The sequence below is a fragment of the Panthera tigris genome, chromosome B1, assembly GCF_018350195.1.
Source record: "Panthera tigris isolate Pti1 chromosome B1, P.tigris_Pti1_mat1.1, whole genome shotgun sequence".
NCBI lineage: Eukaryota > Metazoa > Chordata > Mammalia > Carnivora > Felidae > Panthera > Panthera tigris.
Genome location: NC_056663.1, coordinates 188,382,634 through 188,407,998, shown reverse-complemented (window position 1 = coordinate 188,407,998; position 25,365 = coordinate 188,382,634). Strand labels below are relative to the sequence as shown.

Below are 25,365 nucleotides of genomic sequence, written 5' to 3'. Positions count from 1 at the left end.
ACTGTTCTTTCCTTTTTGATGAAATATTCTTCTGGATCCTGATCATATTCTCTTTCAGGACCTCACTTACTGAATCTACCCACCAAATAATCTTATTGGGACTGGATAAATAAGCACCTTCCCGCAGCCTCAGCCAGGAACTATCTATGGGAAATAAGTAATAAAAGCAAAATGCAAACAAAAATAAGCCATTAATTAATTTTTGAAAAATTGGAATGTTCCCTCCTTGAAATTTTTGCTTGAAAATCATTTTTCTTTTTGGAAAATTTGAACTAGGACTGGGTACCGCTATCATGTCTGTGTGATCCATAGTTATATAATATAAATGAGAACCTAAGCATGATTTCCAAAATAAAGTCAAAGAAAGGGACAAGGAATTTCCTGGTTTGGATATCTCTACTTGACTAAAGATGAAAATGGTAAATAGAAAGTTCATCATCTGGCAAGAAAGCAAAGAAACACATAATAAAATGTTTTTAATGAACAGATTTGCAAGGTTAATATAAAAGCTGCCATTATATCTGAGTCCACTGTCGCAATGGTCATGTATTTATTGTAATAGATTATTATCAAAGTTCTCACCAGACCTGGAGAACTTTTTTTTGATGCAGCTTTTTCCTAGTTGTCAAATATTAAATGTTATTGTCAATTTATTTGGCAAGAAAGGGAAGAGAAGAAGTTGAGAAGAGAAACTGGCAGTCAAAAATGATTTATTTTTAAGAGTAATTCATGTTTGTCCTATAATTAATCCATCAATGAGCCACATCAACACAGTTAGTATCATCTATTTACTTAGTTTAAAGTGCATCTTTTGCTTTTATTCATTTGAAAAGAGAGACCTGAAGTCCAAAAGGCATCCAGATTAAATTGCTTTTTAAAGTAATTTTGAGAACACCAAAAGGAACCTTAAACTACATAAATATCAGTGTAACTTGCTAAAGAAAACTTCTGTAATCTAACTTAATTATATTGAAGATTGATAGGCATGGAAGATTTAGGAAAAGAAAAGATTTAAATGACCTTGATTTTACTTACTTTTTAAGTTTATTTATTTACTTATTGAGAGAAAGAAAGCACACACGCAGGAGAGGGGCAGAGACCTTTCTGCACTGTCGTCGCAAAGCCTGATCTCATGCGGGGCTCAATTCCATGAACTATGAGCTCATGACCTGAGCCAAAATCAGAAGTTGGATGCTTAACTCCAGGCACCCCACCTTGATTTTAATAAGATGTTTTATTTTGTAATAGAATATTGTATGTCATGCAATACATAATAATTAGTGAGGACAATCTGGTTTGCATATCATATACCCGTGAAGCTGATGCATAGCTGGTTGGTGATTAATGTCCACAAAATTTTCCCCTACACTGACTTCGAGATAGGAAAGATAACTCACAATATTTTACAGAGGCTGATATTGAAGTTTTGGTTGCATTTATATCTTTCATTCATAATCTGTAACATATCTTCAAACAATTCTGGAATTCTCTGTAACTGAATAACTCCATTTTAATAAGGATAATACGATTTAATGGAAAGAAATTGGCCTGAGAAACCTACAGAGATACAATAGAGAATCAATGGTAATGCATCTAAATGAACTCAAGTCCATCTTTTTTTTATTATTACTTTACTTATTGTATGAAAGACATTCTATTTCTTTAGTGTAGGTTATGTGATAGTAATGAAGACACTTTTCACATACTTATGGTTGAAGTCTTCAAGAATATTTTAATTCCATGTGACAGAAATCTTTTTATTATTATTATTACCTTATGCTTCATATTATATTAATTTCATAAACATAACATAATGTTCTGGTGATTAAGTTCAGGTGGCAGTAAGCTACTGATAAGAAAGTGTAAAATACATTTATTTGATTGTGTAGAAATAAAAGAGCTTGCCCAACACAATGTAATTTGCAGAAAAAGAGAGAGAGAGAGAGAGAGAGAGAGACAGTGAACCAAAGATAAAAATTCTAGTGAAAACTATAATAAAGGGATGCACAGAGAAGGAATAATTAATGAAGTGTCTCAAGAATAATAGCCAAGGAGGTATAAAAAGAACTGAAGTCAAGGGTTTCATGAGTCAAGGGCAGAGAAAGTTCCATGAAATGAGAGACCTGCGTTCTACCAGAGCATAAGAGACTAATGAGTAATCAGCAGTGAAGTTCCTGAAGGAAAAAAGGAGCCATGGGGAGAACAAAGTCAGTGCAGTCCATATTAGAAAGTTCTAGAGCTAGTTTTGAACTCTTAACTTCACTGTTATATGTTCTATGGAAAGAGAAAGTGAAGATTAAAATAGACTCTTGATATTAAAAGTATGAGATCATATAAACTCTTTAAAACTGAAATTTCAGAGAATATGTTTGCAGGCCACAATTCAATAAAAATAAGGAAACATGTGTGTATGTGTCTATATTAAACACTTAAATGTACCAAATAATGTAATAATTTTAAATATTCTCCTAAAAATACAAAATACAAAACTTTTATTACCAAAAAAATTACAAGTGATGACAAGCCATGTCAAATCTAAGAGATACAATCACTACCAGGGTCAGAGGCATATGCACAACATTTCATGCATACCTTATTAAACAAGATGGCTTGGAAATAAATGAATTAAGCCTCAACTCAAGAAGTTAGAAAAAGAAAACAAACCTATTGAAAGAGGATAAAAGAAGAGGCAGAAATGTATAAATAGAAAAATTATATTAGAATTAATTTAAAAAAAATCCAAGAGCAGAGCTCTTGAAAAATAACAGCTGAAAAATAACAGCAACATACCCAAACCTTCTAAGTAAGATGATCAAGTGAAAAGTGAAAACATTATTATGTAAAAATAAAAATATACAATCCCAGAAACAGGTAGGATTTTAAAAATTATAATACTATGCATAATTCTGTGCTATACATGTAATCCCAATGAAATGAATAATTATTCTGGAAAAATGAAGATTACCAAAATTGACACAGGACAAAGTAGAAAATCTGAATCGACCCATCACCATGTAGTAAATTGATGTCCTCATAAAAAGAGCTATTCTTTGAAAAGGCATGAAGCTCAGATGATTTTAGCAAGAAAGCCTTCCAAACTCTGAGAAGGAGCTGATATTTTTGTACCGTTTAAACTGTTCCCAAGCATGGAAGAGGTGGAAAGTGTCACAATTCACATTATCAAATTATGTTGCTGTTCTCCACATCAACTCAGCCCCAAGCTGTTATGATTTGTAATTTGTTACTTTGAGGTTTTCTGAATGTTTCTCTCTCCATTTTTACAAAAAAAAAAAAAAAAAAAAAAAAACAAAAACAAAAAAAACCCACTTCATTGAAAAGATTAGGGTATTTTCATGGTGGAGATTAGCTTTTATTTAGAGGGAAGAAAAGATATTCCCTCCAGCTGGTGAGAAAGGAGAGATTTACAAGTCCCTAAACATCAGGGGCCTGAGCTCTGCTCTGGTCTGGTCTAAGAAGCAGTAAAATCTGTGAAGAAAATGGCCACTTAGGGATCTAGAACTGAGTGATAGGTGGCTGGGGAGCAAGTGAGGAGCAGGGATGACTGAGGACAAGGGATTTCCGCCAATGCCTCAGTATTTTGAGAGACCCTAGAAACTTTATACTCTCATAATATAAAAGAAACTCAAGAATAACTGATTTTGAATTTTCTGCCAAACTAGGGGCATGAGTGCTTGAAGTTGGAATTAAATTGATTTAAAGATAATAAAAACTGTGATTTTTTCCCCCCATATTTGAGTTTGTGCGTCAAATGTACCCACTACATACAGATTTAAAAAAAAATCTTAAATACATTTCTGGTCAATTAAATCCAGGAGAATAATAAAATACCAAGCAGGATTATTTCTACAAATATAAGATGGTTTATGTTGAAAAATCTATCTATACGATTGATCAAATGGCCAAATTTAAAAATTATAGTTACACTTCTAATTGCTGAAAAAGAATTTGAAAAAATTAGCATTCATCATTTAAAAAAATCAAATATGATTAAAAACAAAAGGGTCCAAGAAATGAAAATATTGGTAAAACCTTGGATTGTGAGTAACTTGTTCTGCAAGTGTTCTGGAAGACAAGCAAACATTTCTAATAAATTTTAACTTCATTATCAAGCCATGTCTTACAATACAAGTAGTACATGATGCCGAACTTCACATGATCACAGCTGAGCCAATGTTTTTTCTCTCTCTTCCCTCACCTCCCCCTCACTGTGGGATTGTGGGTGATCATCTCCCATATTCCGATGCTTGGTCTCAGGCCACAGTGTTTGGCAGAAATCGGTGATTTTTTAGAACATTGGAAGGTGCCCACAATAGGCACTAGTGTATTTTTGTCACCTCAAAGCACCTATGGACAGTTCTTTGCTTTTCCTTACAAGAGTAAGCTTAGGAATGCTTTGCTTCATTCTAGGTCATTGGCTAGGTTCCTTGTTGACATTGCATGAAAAGAAAAAGATACCATGGAGCCAATAGATAGCAGTGATTCCATTAGTGATAGTGAAAGTCATCCATCACAATAACCCTCCTCCCTCTTGTCTCCCTCACACCAGCCACAAAGGTTTTCAAATGTAAATGCAGGTTACTTTATTTTCTTTATATGTTGTATATTCTTTATTATCTTGTATTATATTACCGTATTGTAATCATTTTTATGTGAATCTTTTCGGGTTGTGGAATGAATCATTTGAGTTTCCATTATTTCTTGTGGGGAAATTGACTTTGATACACAAGTGCTTTGGATTACAAGCATGTTCTGGAATGAATTATGCCCGCAAACAAAGGTTTTAATGTAAAAGGAAAGGTATTGCTGTTACTCTACATTCTTTCATATAGTATCTTGTTTGGTTTTCCTAACAATCTTATCCCTATGTTTTAGACACAAACACTATCCTGGGAAGATTAAATAATTGACCCAAGCTTGTATCGATTAAGTGATGACGTTAGAATGTAGGACACAGTCGTATGTTTCCTTACAAAACTACCACACCATAAAATTATCTGGTCAAAAAGATAGTAAATGAAAAAGCAAAGAATAAATCTAACATGTTTGACTCTGAATCCAATGCTTCCTTCACATGAAGTTGGAAGTGTCTGTCTCTCCTGCTAAATTATGTGCTCATAGTCTACAACCTTGCCTTCTAATTCAACTTTGTTTCCCCCAACACCAATACAGTGCTTATGCCTATTACAAACCCTGAGAAAATGTTTTGTATAGGTGAATGACTATTTTAAGTTAAATCTATGGGCAGGGGTAATATGAAAATGTTTAACAGCTTACATGGCATAAGCATCAGCAGGAAACAACCATCATGACCCTATCAGTATGTTCTGATAACTATCAGTCCTGGCAACAGTGGACAGCTTGGTCCCTAATTTCTCCTGTCCATGTGAAAAATGCCATTGGAATCCCAGTAGTCATTCTGTTCAACCCAAACTTGCTGTACCTGACACAGTTGTTTGGACTAGTGGTGGGCACCAGACATAGCCCAATTCCTTCCACATAGTCGGCTTCCCCAGAAACAGCAGATTGCTCCAAGCTGGAGATTAGGATTCTCATGAGTTCTACTCCTGAGAATTTAGAATTTGTCACAAGAGGAAATAGATACTGAATAAGGGAATTCATGTCTCTTCAGGTAGCTGGACATGTAAGTGGTTCTACTAACTCTCAAGGACCTATTATCCAACATGTTTTGTGGACATGCATACTATAAAGAGAAAGAGAAACTGGAAATTAGAATAAGGAAGGACAGGATCGCCTGGGTGGCTCAGTCGGTTAAGCGTCCGACTTCAGCTCAGGTCACGATCTCACGGTCTGTGAGTTCAAGCCCCGCATCGGGCTCTGGGCTGATGGCTCAGAGCCTGGAGCCTGCTTCCGATTCTGTCTCCCTCTCTCTCTGCCCCTCCCCCGTTCATGCTCTGTCTCTCTCTGTTTCAAAAATAAATAAAAACGTTAAAAAAAATTTTTAAAAAAAAAAGAATAAGGAAGGACAGAAACAAAGGCCAGTCTTGATTTCTAATCCTAATTCTTGGTCTCTAATTCCGTTTCCTGCATGTAGTGGGCAGGGTTCAACCAGAGAAACAGAACCAATAGAATATATAGGGATATATTAAGGAATTTATTACTGGGTACTTGCTTACCTAACTATGGCAGCTGGCTAAGAAGTCTCTGCAAGGCTGTCTCCACATCTCATGTCAGAGCCCAAAGTTCTCAGGGCAGACAGTCTGGAAGAGAAGATCACCAGTAGACTGGAACCCCATGAGGAAAAGTTAGAAATCCCCAAGGATTGACTGAGGCCTGTGTCCATTCTTATTGCCACTGACCTTAAAATGAACATCTTGCAGAAGCCAGAGCCCCTCCTCGAGGCACTGACCATGCACCCTAACACACCTAGTTCAGAAGTCAGAGGAATCCAGAAGATCCAGAGGTAAGGGAGAGCAATTGTAGGACAAGCTGTTGTTTCTCACCAAGAAGGTAAGTCAGCAAATCAGCAACAACGTATGTATGCTATAGGATGGCTGCTTCCTTCCTTCATCTCTCCAGCTCTGGAGAGAATCTTCTTTGTCTCCTACCCTAATGAAACATCCCTAATGGGCATTCTGGGAAATATTAATTCAGCCTAGCCACAATGACACATTACATAGCCACCTCATTGTGGTGCTAACTCAGATTAGTCTTTGTTGCTTGTAGCAACACCAAATTCCTAATTTATGCAAGAAAGAAATGGAAATAGTGGAAAATGAAAGATAGTACGCTAGAAGATATATGGAGGCCCCAGAATCAGATCACAAATGATAATACAAAAAATAATAAAATGGCTTATATTTTTATGGTGTTTTTAGTTTAATTTGCAGCAAAAGATATTCAAGTAACTTTACAATTCTAAGATATGCTAGAGGGCAGAATTTACCTAGCAGGCTTTTATTATACTACCTAAATTGTTTCAAAAACAGGACAGATAGGCATTTTTTGGAGGGGAGAGGTGGTTGAGGGTGTCCCTTAGTCTCAATACAAGAGTTGAATTTGATGACTTCTCAAGATTATTTCCAACTACATGATGTATTATAAACCAAAAATTCTTTAATTGCACTTTTTCCCATGGCTTCAATTAGCTTATTCATAATAAAAATCTCTTCAGCCTAAGAAAACATATCCATAGCTTGTTGGCTATAGCAAGTGTTTTCCATGAAATGCCACAGGAAAAAAATAACTTTCGAGAAGAATAACTGCTTCCAAAATCTGAGTTGGAACAGATATCCAGTACCTCTGCTGCTTATGAGAAGCATACACGATCTGACTCTAAAAATACCTTCTTGATTTAGGTAAAATAACTCAGGGTTAAACTTTAAAAATGAATACAAGCGGAGCCTATCATACATCTCCCAATTGCGCTAGACAGCTCCTATACACTGAGCCAGATTTGAAAGGTGGGCCAGATTCCTCCATTTGATACAGTTTGCATCCATTTTCTTTTCTTTTTTAAAATTTGTTTAATTAATAAATTTTTTTTTAACTTTTATTCAGTATTGAGAAACAGTGAGAGCATGAGCGGGGGAGGGGCAGAGAAAGCAGGAGACACAGAATCCAAAGCAGGCTCTAGGCTCTGAGCTGTCAGCACAGAGCCAGATGTGGGGCTTGAACTCAAGAACCTCGAGATCATGACCTGAGTCAAAGTCAGCCGCTTAACTGACTGAGCCACCCAGGCGCCCAAATCTTTTCTTTTCTTTTCTTTTTTTTTTTGGTAATATTTATTTATTTATTTTTGAGAGGGAGAGAGAGAGAGCATAAGCAGGGAAGGGGCAGAGAGAGAATCCCAAGCAGGCTCCACGCTGTCAGGGCAGAGAGAACCGATGTGGAGCTCGAACTCACCAACAATGAGATCATGACTGGAACCAAAATCAAGAGTCTGACGCTTATCCAGCTGAGCCATCCAGGCACCACTGCATCCATTTTCTGCCACATTCTGCCCCTAGCACCTGACTTCCAGTTCTCTGCCAACCTCAGAACACATTAAGTGCTACTAATTTTATAAAAAAAGATGTGATTTTGACAAAGTATTCCTGCGGCCTTACTCTGGCTTTAATTTGGTCTTCTCAGGAGAATGCATATTAAACAAACAAACAAACAAACAAACAAGAAAGGAAACACAATACAAAAAAATCTCATTTTGTTGGTGGACTGATTGCCAGCATTTTAATTATATATATCCATTGGACAAGTACAGTTGTTTGCATAAAGAAGTGAAATACTTCTGGGGCACCTGGGTGGCTATCAGTTAGGCATCTGACTTCAGCTTAGGTCATGATCTCACAGTTGGTGAGTTTACCAGCTTCAAGTTCTGTGTCTCCCTCTCTCTGCCCCTCCCCTTTCTCCTCGAAAATAAATATTAAAATTTTTTTTTAAAAAAGTAAAGTACTTCAAAGCACCAAAAATTAAACAATCACATTCTAGTTGTCTATATTTTCATATAGCCATATATTTTGTATGATGTATATGTATATATATTCATATATATATGTACATGTATGTGTGTATATTATGTGTATGTATATATGCATTATATATATAAATTATATATAATTTAATGCATCACATCACTCAAACCACAGGTAGACCTTTTCAGTGCTTCTTTTTGTTTTGGAAAAGGAAGTCCTCTCCCCCACCCCCACACTCTCCTTCTGTTCTGACTAAACAAGTTAAATTGGTTAAATTCCACAATGTCTTATGAAGCCTTCGTTCTGAGGCTCAGGAATTTACTGGGCATGTTACAGGACCTATCAGGACTTCCTAGTTTCTCAGGGCTGAGAAATACAACCTCTCCCTGGCTCCTACCTTTTCTATTCCTGAGAATATGGTGCTTTCCAAATGCATTACAAGGTAAGACAAGCCCAGAGGCTGCAGCTCTGCTTGGTCTGAGAAGGTCCGAGATGGGTAGCCGGAACCATCTTTGCCTATGCGTAGGCAAAAACTCTCATGTTCTTTCTGAAAAAGAAAAGGCTTTTCCTGAAGTAGGTGATAAAATCTGACACTCAGGCACGTATTGGAGGAAGTGGAAGGCGTATGGCTTATTTTGGTTCCAGATCACTTTAGCACTCATAGTAGTAACTATTTCCTGAGCTCTGACTCTGCACCAATAACTGTCCAGAGTGCTCAATATGGATATCTTCCTTATTTCTCATCTCTATCATATAAGGTTGCTTTATGACTTCAATAAGCCAATTAGGTAATGCAAAATAACTCTTTTATTCTGTGAGGTACATAATGTCCACAGTAGCAATCTGAGATATGTGACTTAGCTACTTTCTTACAACCTCTCTAACATAAGCAAATCTCATATCAAATTCTGCCACATAATAAAATCATTAATTAAATAAGTATTATTAGCAAGCAGATACAGAACGGTTCACATGACCTATTCGGTAGTTTTGATGAACCCCAAGTCTGTCTTTTTAGTTACCTCCAACATGAAGCAGTAGGCTGTTTAAGGCAGATGATGATATAAAGGCAGAGTTTCATTAACACTAAGTTGGAATCAATTTACCACCCCCCCAAGAAAAAGTTAGAAATCATATGGACACTAACAGCGAAGGTAAAACCTACTGAACTCCTTAGATTCTTTTGTCTTATTTACCCAAAGATGGAGTGCATTGGTAGTGTTTTCTTTTAATATTTAAGCCAATCCATGTATCTTGAAACTTTAATTTTTCTTCATAAAGCACATTTCTAGCATTCGTCAATGCTAATTACCAAGTCACCGATCTTACAGATATAACAACTTATTTCTGACATTCACCATGCTAATTAAAGTATATTATGTTGATTGAGCTATCAACAACAGAATTCAATTAGCTTCTTCTCAGTATGGCTTCCTGGTGTGTATCATTCCTGAATGTACTATTAACTGCACCTATACTAAAATATTTTAAGATAAATTACAGATACCATAATAAGTAGGAACAGTGATTATCCTAATGTTTCATCTAAAGAATCTAATGACTTTAAGCTATTACATATCTCACTTAAGATCCTATTGTTAGTAAATGGTAGAATCAAAAATACAAACCTCAGTTTGACCCAGAGCCCATGTAATGCAGAACTTTCTCCTTAGGCTAAAAGCATCATTTACAGGATTCAGCTTGGATCATAGAATTTTGTGTCGGACTTGGGAATCAAAGTTCTTAATGATCAAACAGACTGGTCCTTTGCTAGGAACAGTTCTCCTACATATGTTTTCCCTGTGGACCATTCAGGGAGCAGTAGCTGGTTAAGGATCAGATAATCTTGAATGTCAGGATAAGCAGTCTCACTTATCATATTTAGGCAATGACCAGGACCTTCAGCTCATACCATGTAAGGTCCAATTCAGTGTTTGTTCAAATGGTTGTTTATACTAATTTTTGTTGCTTTCTCATAAAGAAAAAGAAAGTGTAATTAAAAAAAATAGTTAAGTGCTCTAAGATCCCTTTGGTATATTTACATTTTTGACTAGAGTAGACCTAAAAGTGCTAAATAAATATTGATGATGTTTATCAGTCTTCAAAGTTTCAAAATAATTTAAGGCTTTTGAGTTTCATATCCATTTGATCCTGACAAAATGCTACTTAACTGAATAAACCATCTTAAATGTGCTTAAAACAAAAGACTTCTAAGTCCCTTCAGACTTCAAATGGTTCCTATGAAACACTTGGGGGGGGGGGGGAGGAACGAATGCAAAAGAATCAGAAACACAAGGATTAAATTTCCCTTGATATCCACCTAAGTTATAAAATTAAGAAACAGTGATTGGTGAAACAGTTTGGAAATTTGGTAATATTTGTTAGGCATTCAAGATGTTTTTCAGAACTTAAAACAGGTGGGTTTTCCATTCTCATAAAAAAATATAATAAATATACACACATGTGGAATGAAAATGTATGTGTGTGTATGTGTACATATGTGTATGTATATTCATTTATTTTCCTTATTTTACAATTTCAAGGGCAAATTTTGCACCTCAATTTTCCCCCTCTGGGGAACTCAATAAACATTATGTAATCCCATTAATTTAAACCATAGGTCAATTAATTCTCTGTTAAAATTGTTTAATATGGAAAAAATGTCATTACTCACCCAGCTACTGCTCTCTTGTAGCACCTGGAGGCTCATCTACAACCGTTTGCTTCTTTAGGAAATGAAGCCCTTTTGTGGCAAATACAGGGGAATTATTGCGAGCTATGTCCCATGATCTATGCTATAGGTTGTTGCTCTGGTTCTTCAAATTCCCCCTTTTATACATAGCTTTCAGTCATTCTCTTTTTCTTCAGCTTTTTTGAGATATAATTGACATATAATATTGTGTAAGTTTAAGGTGTACGCTGTGATGATTTGATACACGTGTATGTTGGTTCGTTAATACATGTATTTTTACACGTATAAGGTTAGCTAATATACCCTTCCCCTCACATAATTGCCATTTTATCGTTATTATGGTGACAACTTTAAAACCGTTCTCACAGCAACTTCCATGGATACAACACAGCATTGTTAACTACAGTCTCCATGTAGAATGCCCTCAAGATCCATCCATGTTGTTGCAAACGGCAGGATTTCCATTCTTTATAATCTTACATTTTCTATATCTGTTCATCTGCCAGCGGACGCTTAGATTGTTTCCATGCCTTGGCTATTGTAAATAGTGCTGCAGCGAACGTGGGAATGCAGATATCCCTTCCTGAGAGCGATTTCCTTTCCTTAGGATAGATAACCAGAAGTGGGATCGCTGAATTACACGGTGGTTCTATTTTTAATTTTTTGAGGAGCCTCCACACTGTGTTCCACTGTAGCAGTACCAATTTCAGCTGCCGCCGACAGAGCACCCATAACACACTTTTGCTCCATATCCTAACAAACATTTGTTATCTCCTGCCTAACCCATTCTGGAGGCAGTTTTCCCAAACTCTAAGATGTATTAAGGTGCAGTTTGCATAATCGTCTTTACAATTTTACCAGTTTTATTTGCCATTTTATGGCAAAAGGTTAAATTCTAAGAAATGAGTGTGTTCTCAATTACAGTTGTTTATTGCGACGGGAAGAGACTACTTTCTATTAACCCACCTAAATCGTATTACTTATACGTACTTACTCATACTCTCCCTAGACGTGAGCTTTTTGAAAGAAGGGTCTGTGACGTTGACTTCCTATTCTTGGACCAAACACAGCATCTGGCACATAATGGACACTTAAAACAAATGTTGAGTAAAAGAAAAAAATGGATAAATAAGTGCTATCTTTGTGCTCTACATTTTTTTTTATGAGCAAAATAGAAAAACATCACACTCTAGGGATTTCCAAATTGAATATGCATCTATAAATTTTTTCCACATATCAGATCCGTATAATTAAACATTTACTCAACTATCTTCACTTGCCACCTGCGGTAAGCATGTCCCAAACTGAACACATCATTTTTCCTCCGTTACGTTGTCTGCCATCTGCTTAAACCACTTCAGCATTGTCAGTGTGATGTGCGTGTTAGTTTTCATCCACACCCCAGAGGTAGTCAGTTGGCCCTAATCTAGAAAATACTCCCAGGGTGAGTCTTGGCATTTAATTAAAAGATATGGTTGCTTCAAGTGATTCAACTCTCTTTGTTTCCCAACAAGATCAGAGGTTTTGTTAACTAGCATAATGGATGTTAAAAAAGAGATTTTATTTATGAAATTAGTGGTATTCAAGTCATTTAAATGAGCTGGAAAATATTTTTAAGAAGCTAAAGAGAGGTCTGTGCCTCTAGGAATAGTCCTCTTGGCTTAAATCCAAGAACTAACCAGAAGATTCTGGGACAACTCCCTCCAAATAGATGGTTAGCTAAATCCTGCTGCTAGAACATTAGCACTTTTGCCTCCAGTGAACATTTTATGCAAGCTGTTGTAGGGTTCCCCAAAAGGACAGACAGCCAGACTTGTTTACAATTACGGAACAGGTTGGATGTCTGTTTTTTGAGTCAGATTGCTAATACAGCAGTGCCCTCTCCTCCGCGGTTTTGCTTTCTGCGGTTTCAGTTACCGTCAGTCAACTGCGATCCAGAAGCAGATGGTTCTCCTTCCCACATATATCAGAAGGTCGGTAGTAACCTAAGCTACCTCACAAAGCCTACATCATTCACTTCACTTCATCTCATCATGTGGGCACTTTATCATGTCACATCATCACAAGGAAAAGGACGAGGAAAGTACTGTTAGATACTTTCAGAGAAAAAGAGACCAGATTCACAAAGCTTGTATCACAGTATATTGTGGTAATTGCTCCATTTATGATTAGTTGCTGTTGTTAATCTCTTACTGTTCCTAATTTATATATTCAACTTTATCATATAGATATATGTATGCAGAGAAAAAGAAACATACTATACATAGGATTTGATACTACTTGATTTCAGGCATCTATTGAGGGTCTTAAAACATATCCCCAAAGATAAGGGGGCATTACTATAAATCCATACGTCTGTGACAGCATTTGCTTCCTTTTTAACCTGAGACCAAGACTGAGTGAAGGACATCTGTAGTCCCTACAAATACTTATCAAAAGTAACCTAGTATAACTGCAAAACATGCAACATTCTACTTCTATATTCCTTAGCACAGGAAGGAAACCTCTGTTCAGGTTGTTGAAGCCAGAAATTTAGACACTACTGTATGATTCCTTTTACCTAGCCCCATACATGATTTAGCACTGGGTCCTATGTATTGTGAATTTATTCATTTTTCTTTGGTCTTAAAAAACTCCCTTAGTTCAGGCTCCCACGATTCTCACATTGGTTAGGACAACTGTGTCCTACCTGGTGTCTTGGTGACAATCTTCCTTTACATTTTATAAACCATGCACAGAATGATCATTCTAAATTGAATTGTAATAATGGTGTTTTACATCTTAGTTTAACCTTCTCAGCTGCTTCCCAGGATCCTCGGGATAATGTCCTAATGTACTGATGGGGTGATGGAGTTCTCAAGAAAGACCCTATGATGTTGCCATTGTGTTGCCTTTAGGAAAGCCACAGAGGCATGAAATAGTACAGCATTTCAGTAGAACTTTAAAATCTTCTCTGGTGTTTGAGGGCAAAGTGAAGGTATTAGAGCGATTCAAGATGAGAGACTGGTGGTGGCCACAGCATGAAAAGCCGTTCATAGATCAGCTGATGCTTGGGCTGAAGTGTCTTTAGGTGTGTTTGTTTGGTATTTTTAATTAAGAATTTTCAACATCCACTCTATGAAGACAGCATAAAATTAAATAAAAGTTTTATAGGTTTTCAACAAATGTTACAAGTCTCCCTTTTTCTTCTTTTGTTATTGAACTGTAATTGACATTCAAGATTATATTAGTTTTAAATGTACAATGTAATGATTCGGTAATTGTATATATGGTGGCATATTTTTTTTCTCATGATGATAACTGATTTCAAGACCCACTCTTCTGGCTACTTTTAAATATGCAATACAGTATTAACTATAGTCACTGTGCTGTACATTAATTACATCCCTATGACTTATTATTTTATAACAGGAAGTTTGTACGTTTTGACTTCTTTACAATTTTCATTCTTAATTCAATCATTGCACTTCTTGAAAAGACAGATTACAAATAATTAATTGGGTTGTTGTTAGTGTCCATTCAATGATTTCCACCTATTAAATGCTTTGCCTTTTACTATGGATGTTTTGGTATAATGGTCTTAGTCCAAGAATGATCTTACAACTTTCTTATGACCTTAAACGAGAAGTCATTGTTCATTCTCATCCTCTTCTTCTTGCTGTTAATAGTAAGTTTAGCGTCAGAAACCCAGAAGAAGACCCTATGATTTTTACCATGTGATCTTCACTGACATATCAAAGTGTAATAGGAGACAAAATTTGAGAAGTTTCCCTGGCTCATAATAAAAGAGGAAAAAGAAGAGGAGGGGGAGGAGCATAAGGAGGAGGATGAAGAAATAAGGCCATTTAGCATTTTAAATTGCTCTATTTATTTGGTTTTTAGCTTACTCTGAAGTTTCTCTGTGAAATCTTCGTTTAGCAATTCCAAGGCCTACATAGCATTGGCAGTGTGGCGGAACAGAGTTATGCCAAGACATTGCCAGATCTAATCCCCTATGTGTCATGACATCAGGAGTGCTGTTGACCTACACGTGCACAAGTGCTTTTGTATGTAAGACAATTATTGATAATTTGTTATATAAAAATAGTTGTGAAAAGAATATGTATAGGACAAAGTGGAGACAGTGCAGTAAGGTATGGCTTCCCTTATGTAAGCTTTCTCATATCATCACGGATAGAAAAGCAATACTTTCAGAATTTAGAGTAGAAAATTTGATATAAAAAACTATGACAAAGGCACCCGGGTGGCTCAGTCAGTTAAGTGTCTGACTCTTAGTTTCAGCTCAGGTCATGATCTCATGGTTTGTGAGTTCAAGCCCCATGTTGGGCTCTGTGCTGACGGCACGGAGCCTGCTTGGGATTCTCTCTCCTTCTCTCTTTGCCCCTACCCCATTTGTGCTTTCTGTCTCTGTCTCTCTCTCTCAAAATAAATAAATAAACTTTAAAAATTAAATGAAAAACAAAAACTAAGACAAAATCATGGTACAGGTGAGAATTGGGTCCGGGTTCAGATAATTGAGTACACAGATGTTTGAAGCAAAATTATAAAACTGGAGAAAATCAATCAGGTTGCAGAAATGCACTTTTATTGTGACCTGCTTATAAATTAAAAGCCTGCTCATCTTTCTGGTGTAGTGTAGACTGAAATGACATTCTTCTACAACTTGTAGATAAGTAAAGCTAAAATGCGTTAATTTATTCATTCACCATGTGTTGTCCAAGTGGTAGCTGTGTTTGTTCTCTCTGTAAATCTAAGTCTCCTTTTGTCTTTGTTAGTAATTCTTTTTTTTTTTCTTTTCCACTTAAATTGTTCTACCTAATTATTGAATTTTACTGCAACTCTGCTTTGAAGATGGCAGGCTCTGGCCCAAGGCCACAACACCGAGGAGACCAAGCCAGGATGTGAACTCAGAGCTCATGACTCCTGTGTGCTGCCCTTCCCTCCACACTCTGACAAGATTTCCACTCAGACTTCGGGAGATACAATTTTAAATCAGGTTTCAATTACCACCCCCCCCAAAAAAGTTTAAATCTAATACTAGTACAGTAGATGATATTTACAACTATAATATTTTTCTTAATGTTTATTTGTTTATTTATTTTGAGAGAGAGAGAGAGCACGCGTGTGGGGGAGGAGCTGAGAGAGAGGGAGAGACAAAATCCCAAGCAGCCTCCGCACCATCAGCGCAGAGCCAAAACGGGGCTCTATCTTAGGAACCGTGAGATCATGACCTGAGTCAAAATCAGGAGTCAGACGCTTAACCGACTGAGCTACCCAGGCGCCCCAATATTTACACATAAAATCTGAAAACAAGGTAGAAAGTAGTGGGTAACATGACATAGATAAGGACCAAATCCTACAAGTATCCCTAGATGAGACAGTATGGAATGGCTTTATGGATGGGGTGACATTGTAATGACACCATTGCAGAAAGATGGAACAGACCTAAAGCCTAGGTAGGCAAGGGGTCCATCTATGATGTTAGAGAGGGTATCAAAGAGCATAGAGATTTTGCTTGTTTGTTTGTTTGCATAAGTTTTGGTCCACCAAAAGTCCTTACTGTTTTTCATAAATCTCAATGTACTTATTAAGTTCTTTTAAAATGTAACTAAAAATCATAATGATTTGGTGTTAAAAGGGGATATCTCATCACATGCATAAATTAAAATATGGTTTGTGTGTGTTTGTTTGTTTGTTTGGACGGGTGCATATAAAACTATATCCCTGGGGATAGAACTGGGTGTCCAGAGGACTCTTGCTTTTATTTTATACATTTCTCTTTTTGAATATCTGCTTCTTAGTTTTCTTTTGATTCAGAATAATGGAATGCATAATGTATCGGACATCTTCTTTTTCCATCTGCAAATGCATCCACCAGCTTTTCCCACCTGCTCTGGTGCCCTGTCCATGCTGCTTATGGCTGTGCAGAATGTCGAGGGCTCCAAGTTCTCTGTTTCTAGTTGAGTTTGCTCAGTGGGAGGTACCAAGAGGAGATCAGACAGTGAGAGGACAGAGAGACTGAGATATTTATTCCCTGGCCTCCCCACTCTCTTCCCCTCCACGTACCCAAGTGCCCTATGTTGGTTCTGCCCTCCTACTAAAGACAACGGCTGCCAGGTGGCCCTCTACACAGAGACCCCCCACTTCCTTATCTTGATACTTCAGGGCTTAGGGGTAGAAGTGGCTCCCAAGGGTGCTAGGCTGGAGACCCACATTCTATTGCTGGTTTCTCTACACCCTGCTTACACCTTTGTAATTAGTCTCTTTTCTAAAATCTCTGCAAATCACTTATCATGAGTGTCATTTGTTTTTGCCCTGGATGCTGACCAAAATAAAACCCAAAACAAAAACAAACAAGCAATAAACCAAAGCAATAAAGTATTAAGATAACTTAATTATATACATTGGTCTTTATGCAGTTTCAAAACAATGAAATATTCGAAAAAAATATAAGTGAAGAAAACTGAGTTTAGTTAAGGACCATGCTATGGGAGGAAAGTAATAGTAAATATTTCATGAGTACAATCTTAAAGCTGAAGTGTCTCTCTCTCTCTCCTTACTCATGCTGTTGCTGGGTTTCTGGGCCTGAAGGCAAAACAGGCATGAACGAGGTCTCTCTGATGCAAGTCTTTATGCAGCATTGTGGGAGCACGCTGCAGAGATTTACAGAATCTCAGAGAGAGAAGGGGCCTTGGGGACTACACAGTACAGCAAAAAATGCTGCAGTTTGTCATACAGCCCTAGATTTAATTTGTGTGGCAACTGTTTATTTATTTGTTTTTAAATGTTTATTTATTCTTGAGACAGGGCGCTAGCAGGGAAGGGGCCAAGAGAGAGGGGGACAGGGGATCCGAAGCAGGCTCCACGCTGACAGCAAAGAGCCTGACATGGGGCTCAAACTCATGAACCAAACCCTGATATCGTGACCTGAGCTGAAGTCAGACGCTTAACCAACTGAGCCACCCAGACACCCCTTATTTATTTACGTTTCAATTTAAAAAATAATTTCCCTTTAACGCAAGGTGAGCCCTGCTGACAGATATTTTACTTATTTTTATTTTTCTACAGAACATTTTTTATTTATTTTTATTTTTTTAAGTTTATTTATTTATTTTGAAAGAGCGAGAGAGAGCATGAGCAGTGCACATCCCTACATGGGGCTCAATCCCACCAACCATGAGATCGTGACCTGAGCGGAAATCAAGAGTTGGACACTTAACCAACTGAGCCACCCTGCCCCCCCTACAGAGGGTTTCCTTAATTGAAGTAGAGCTAACATACAGTATTATATTAGTTTTGGATGTACCATAGAATGATCCAACAATTGAATGCATTGCCCAGTGTTCATCACGATAAATATACTCTTAATCCCCTTTAATCTACTTCACCCATCCCCCTACCCACTGTCCCTAAGGCAACCACCAGTTTGTCTCTGTATGTAAGACCCTGTTATATTGCTTATCTCTTTTTTTCTTCATTTGTTCATTTGTTTTGTTTCTTAAATCCCACGAGTAAAATATAAGGTGGTGTTTGTCTTTGTCCACTTTATTTCACTTAGCATAATACTTTCTAAGTTCATCTTGCAGATGACAAGATCTCATTCTTTTATATGGCTTAGTAATATTCAATTATGTGTGTGTGTATATGTGTGTATATACATATACACCGCTTGTATGGGAATTTTTAATAAAGATAATAAGTTACTGTCTAAAAAGATTTATTTAATTGTAAGTACAGAAAACATGACTTTTTGAGACATAGCCCTCAAGCATTACCTAGAATCTGAAATATACTATATATATGGTTATAGGCACAAGCAATAATTCTACTTTTCATAGTGAGTAAATCCAAATAATATAAGTAGTATAAGTATGAAAGAAATAAGTGAAGTTCTTTTTAAAAGGCAAAATGGAGAATTGCCCCTCTATTTCTCTTATTCCTACAAAAGATAAATATCTAAAAGTGTGAACAGATCACAAACCCACACCCATACCCACATACCAAAATGTTTAAGATTTTTAAAGTTATATAAAATCACTTGAAAAAAATTAGAACTTTTTGTTTTAAAAATATAATTTTATAACTCATGAAATATTAAAAATTCCAGCGTCATCTTGACATAGCTATTGTTAACATGTTCAATAATTTTTCAAAAATATTTCCTACCTATGTACCCACCATACACACACACACACACACACACACACACACACATGCACACACAATTGGAAATACTATACTATTTATTTGGTAGCTGAATAGTAATTCAAAGCATAAATTTAGATACTACTGATTTAAACAATCTCCTATTAGTAAATATATATTGCTTCCCAAATTTTGCACTTGGAAATAATCCTACGATAAACATATTTAAACAAATATATTGTTCTTGTCCTATGATTACTTCCTCATAAACTCCTAGATGATAATTGCTATATTCAGTTATATGTTTATAGCATACATATTGCATATATATAAAATAGAAATATATAATGTATGTATATACATTATTATACATATTATATAGTGTAATACATGATGATACGTACGTAGTAAATATGTTCAGCAGAAATTTATCAGTTTATCCACAGAATAGTATACAAGAATGTTCATTTCTCCAAAACCTTATCAATACCAGGCATTATCATTCATTTAAGTTTTGACAATCTGATATTGATTTTAAAAATATTTACTGAGAGCCTACTGGAGTGTAGTCTCTTTTCTAAGTTCTGAGAGTCAGCAATCATCATATAGGCAATCTCTGCCTTCAGTGAGCTTACATTCTAGTAGAAAGAAACATAAAAACTAACAAATAGAAAATACATGTTATAGTATGTTAGGTAACACACACAGTTTTTTAGAAGTTAGTTTTGCTATGAAGAAAAATGAAATAAGGAATAGACAGTAGGGAGTAAAGGGTTAGTGGTGGGACTTTCACTAAAAATGGTATCCCACATATTTCTTTACGTACATTCTTTTTATTACTTATTATGTCCATATGTTTGTTGAGTCTTTCCTCTCTTTTGAATTATCCTTTTATATTCACACTTATTTTTTGATTTGGATATTTTTTATTGAACACAGTGCCCAGTGTTCAAGAGTTCAAGAGTTATAGGATCTTTTCATGAGTTAAGTATGGCATATATAATGCATACATAATGTTATATTATGTATTTATTAATTATAAAATTATCGAATATAATTAACATTAACTAATTTTAAGCCGATACTGTATTATTTATATCAGTGAGTATACTGTGCATATGATATATATTTCACTCCAATATACATTGCATCATTCATCATTGGTCTTTAAACTTTATGGTATTTTATATACATGTATATATGTTACATATATATGTGGACTACTGCCCATTTGGAGGAGAATTTACATCATTAAAATATTCAGTCTTCCATATGGTGATATAATGTATCCAGGTATATATTTATACTTGTCTTTTCTTGCCTTATATAAGATTTCAGATGGTTTTGTTTGTATTCAAATAGACTCTAAAAATAAGTCAATTTTAGGTATTTGTTGCTATTTTCCCCCAATTTTGTCTCCTGCGGATTACTGTTGGTATGTTGATGTGTCTTTAATTGTTTTAACTTACAGACTCTTTGAAGACCTGATGAAATCTCTCAAAACTTGTCCCAGTAAAATGCCTACACAAAATTTTGCATGCTATTTCAGACTTGGAAATCTTTTGAAGTCTACTTATAGACTTTTTATTTGTCCATTAACCCTTGGTTTAGATAATCTGTATTATAAGAAAGCCACTAAACTTTGCATTTATTTTTAAGTCAATCATTTTTCTGAACTACCTAACATTTTATACTACTTCCTAAATGGACTTTCTAGTGTTTTCCTAGTAGACAATGTATTACTTGAAAATAATAGTATATGGGGCACCTGGGTGGCTCAGTCAGTTAAACGTCTGGCTTTGGCCCAAGTCATGATCTCACACATCATGGGTTCGAGCCCCATGGGTTTCTCTACTGTTAGCACAGAGCCCACTTCGGATCCTCTATCTCCCTCTTTCTCTCTGTCCCTCAAGCTCTCTCACTCTCTCTAGTCCAAATCTGCATCCAAAGGGAGGAGAAGACCAATGTCTCAGCTTGAAGATCATTAGCAGGAAGAACTTTTTCTTACTCAGCCTTTTAGTCTATTTAAGCCTTTAACTGATTGGATGAGGCCCACCCAAATGGTGGGGGGGGGGGGAAGGGGCTTTTCTCAGTGTACCAATTCCAAATGCTTACCTCATCCAGAAACACCCTTACAGACACACCTAGAAACAACATTTAGCCAAATATCTGCGCACCATATAGTCTAGTCAAGTCAGCATCTAATGCTAACAATTACTTTATCCAGTGTATTATTACAATAACATATTTTATCATTACATATTATTTTTTCATTATATATTTGTTAATTATTTATTATTAATGTATTTTTATCATTATAGATTATTTATTATTTATGTAGTTTTTTCAAGATTTTTGAATCCATATATGTAAAGTGGATTGTCATGGCTTTTTTTTCAACTTTCTTGGTCAAATATTATTTTCATTATTATTATACTTTTCAGTAATGGACTGGTAATATGTTTCCTTTTTTAAAAAAACATCTTTAAAAGTATAGCAAATATTTGTTGTTGGAAATCTTGAAAAAAATTCATCCATAAAATAAATAAATGAAGGTAAGCTCTTTCTGAGGCATTAGCCTCATTTATTTACTATATCATTTATCAATTTTTTAACATTATCAATCCTTTTTATTTTATTATTTTTCCTAGCTTCTGATGTTAAATACATCATCCACACTTTTTGTTGTTTGTTGTAAAAGCACTTAGCGTCTTTTCTTTTCTTACGAGTACATCTTTGACCACTTCTGTGAAGTCTCGATATGTAGCAGTAGTATTGTCATTTTGGTATAATTTAATATCTTTACACATGTAATATATACATGTATATTTGCATATATATATAAATATATATGAAATTTTCATTTTCTCTTTGATTTAAAAAAGTTGATTTAGGAAAATCTTACTTTGTTTCCAGTTGGTTTTATTTGTAAGAGTGTGTTTATGCTTTATTAGTCTCCAAGCTTTTGTATTTCAGGACAACGAATATGGAGCATGCAATTTATAATTTTGTAGATTTATTGTAAAGATATTCTAGGAGCTAAAATTCAATTTCTCTGTGCAAATGTTTAATATATACATATATATACATATATATATTTTAGTAATGTGTGTTTTCTATGATAGCTGCAGTATACCAAGTCAAGTTTATGAATTATGAAATTCAGTTTTTCAGTTTATATTTTGCCTCCTTTTCTGTCAAAGACCAAGCTTCTTACTATAATTGAAGTTTTGTCTAAATTTGTTGTTGGTGCTAACTTGTTTTATAATCACAAACTATGTTGTCATTTGAACATTTACAGCTAGTATTTAGTCATTTTATATTTTATCTAAATTCAATTTTCTTTGATATGTAATAGTAGTTCTTTTTTTTTTTTTAATTTGAATTTACGCAGTATTTGTCCACTCCCTTTAAAAATATTCACTTACTGGGGATCCTGGGTGGTTCAGTGGATTAAGTGTCTGGCTCTTGGTTTCAACTCAGGTCATGATCTCAGGGTTGTGAGATTGGGCCCATGTCAGGCTCCACACTGGGCATGGAACATCTTTGGATTCTTTCTCCCTCCCTCTCTCTCTGCCCCTTCCCAGGTTGCGTGCATGCTCACAGTTGTGCACATGCATGGTCTCTTTCTCTCTAAATAAATAAATAAATAAATAATTTCATTGTTGTAGTGCACTTGTCATATTTCTAACAATTTTTTTTTAACCTAGCCAGACTCTTTAACTTTTGTAAAAGGAATTTATAAATTCCACAAAGAAGCCAGAAGAGATGAAGGGTAAGAGACTCCTCATTTGAAAATGAGCACCAGGAATTTTTGGACCGCTGAGGTTTTCAAAACCATGAAGCAGTAAATTCTACACTTTGGCTTAAACAAATCTCAACTGTGTTTGTGAACTTAGAGTCAAATTTGTCTCACTTGCACTCCAGATTGTTCTGACTAATGAAGCCTTACTTCTATCACCTTATGCTAAATTTCTGGCTATTTCTGCTGCCCGGCTGTTCCATCTCTTCTGTGCAAATCCTTTTCGTAACTCCAATGTTTCTATTGCTTTATATTATCTGAAAAAGTATAAAAACTTTACTTGTTTTCATTCTGGTTGTGGATGCCTATATACTGAAAAATGTGAATCTCTATTTCTCTTCCAATGGAATGATTTGGTTTAGAATGAAATCACTGATCCTGGCTCATCAAATGAGCAGTGTGTGTGCTGTATCTCCCTCCTCCACATTCCATAATTTCCACATGTTGTAGAATAATCTTGACTTTTAGAACCAGATTATTAGTATTGGTGTAATTGTTATATTACACACTTAGCATCTGTATTGTATCCATTTTAACAACTGTTTGGTAATCAACTCCCAAGTTTTGCTGTGCCTCTGGCCACTTCTCCTACAACCAGTTTTGCCCATATTTGAGCTCATTATTTACATTCATTTCTCAGAAAGCTAGAATATTTTTCTAAATAATTTTTTTCAGGAAAGTTATTCGGTTCTTATTCTATGAATATTTACAATCACATGAAATTTGTTTTCTAATGTGTATATCATATCAGTTAAGATCAGGTTTGACTACATCTAAGAGAAAAACAAGTAAACAATGGCTTTAAACACATTAAAATTTATTTCCATCTCATATAAAAGAAGTCTGGGCATAGGAATCCCAACCTGACCTGAAAGCTCCATGAATTTTGTTGGTGATTCAGATTTTATGCTCTGCCATCCTGGGAGCATCCATCATACATGTGACCCAAGATAGCTGCCCAGGGGCGCCTTAGGTCAGATCTCACGGTTCCTGAGTTCAGTTCATGAGTTCAAGCCCTGGTGGGGCTCTGTGCTGACAGCTCAGAGCCTGGAACTTGTTTGGATCTGCATCTCCCTCTCTCTCTCTGCTTCTCCCCCACTTGTGCTCTATCTCTTTCTCTCTCTCTTCCCAAAATAAATTAACATTAAAAAAAAGAAATTAAAAATATGGCTGCCCAAGTGTCAGCCATCAGACCCATTTTTTTTTAAACGTAGAAGAGGGAGAGAATCCCAAGCAGGCTCCATGCTGTCAGCACAGAGCTCAAAGTGGGACTCAATTCCACGAATGAGATTATGACCTGAGCCAAAATCAAGAGTCCATAGCTTAATGACTGAGCCACTCAGGCACCCCAGATCCATTTTCTAAGCAGAAGAATGGAGGAAAAGAGAGAGAAAGGAGAAAATGGAAGTTTACACACTTCCAGTCACATTTCTTTGGACCAATAGAAAGATAATAGCCACATAGACACACACAATTTCAAGGAAAGTTAAGAAATGTGCCTGACTAAAATTGAAGACTAAAATGGAAATTTGAAGGTATAAATTCTGGTCACAAAACTGAGCATTATCTTTAATGAATATACGAAATGTTGGGGTTGCAAACATTTTTTTCTAAAATCTCTGTTGATACTGCTCCATTGTCTCCTTGCTTTTCTCAGAGAAGTAATTACCTAGATTTTTCCCTTTGAAGGTAACATCTTAACTTCCCCTTCTCCACAATGGATGCTTGCTGAAACTGTTATTTATCTCTTAAATCATAAATAAATAAATAAATAAATAAATAAAACATATATGTACATATGTTTTTCTTTTATTCTTCATTAATTTACTTTGCATCAAGTAGTTCCTTTAAATGCTATAATTATAGGGGCACCTAGGTGGCTCAGTCAATCTTCTGACTTTGGCTCAGGTCACGATCTCAGGGCTCTAAGTTCCAGTCCCGTGTTGGGCTCTGTACTGACAGCTCAGAGCCTAGAGCCTGCTTCGGGTTCTGTGTCTCTGTCGCTCTCTGCCCCTTGTGCTCTGTCTCTCATTCTCTCAAAAATAAACATTAAAAAAATTCTCTTTAAAATTACAGTTATAGTCTTCCTTCCTCTAAAAAAAAGTTTTTTCTATTATTTCTTTGATTTTTGTTTCTTTTCCATTTATCATCTGGTATTTATCTTATAAATATATTGGGTTTCTTAGAGCTCCACTCTCAGAGACTTATCTTTCCTCCTTTTTCATTTTTGTTTACTTCTGGGAGACTCTCTTTATTTTCTAAGCCACTAATTGAGA

General features: G+C 35.7%; 2 long non-coding RNA genes across 9 annotated transcripts in view; one reads left to right on the top strand and one right to left on the bottom strand.

Moving 5' to 3' along the window:
- LOC122237770 overlaps positions 1 to 25,365 on the top strand; it is a 42,241-nt gene that overhangs the window by 1,119 nt on the left and 15,757 nt on the right. Inside the window, exons 2-3 of the long non-coding RNA XR_006216412.1 lie at positions 15,025 to 15,188; positions 15,994 to 16,138. This is a non-coding gene — a long non-coding RNA (uncharacterized LOC122237770). The remainder of the gene's footprint in view (positions 1 to 15,024; positions 15,189 to 15,993; positions 16,139 to 25,365) is intronic.
- LOC122237769 overlaps positions 1 to 25,365 on the bottom strand; it is a 98,245-nt gene that overhangs the window by 63,575 nt on the left and 9,305 nt on the right. For 3 of the 8 annotated variants that reach the window (XR_006216407.1, XR_006216404.1, XR_006216409.1), the window contains exons 5-7: positions 12,137 to 12,232; positions 8,848 to 8,997; positions 6,156 to 6,239 (exon numbers count right to left, since the gene is read on the bottom strand). This is a non-coding gene — a long non-coding RNA (uncharacterized LOC122237769). Of the gene's footprint in view, positions 1 to 6,155; positions 6,240 to 8,847; positions 8,998 to 11,124; positions 11,319 to 12,132; positions 12,233 to 25,365 lie in introns of all 8 variants that reach the window. The other 5 variants (XR_006216408.1, XR_006216410.1, XR_006216411.1 and 2 more) reach the window with 3 other exon arrangements.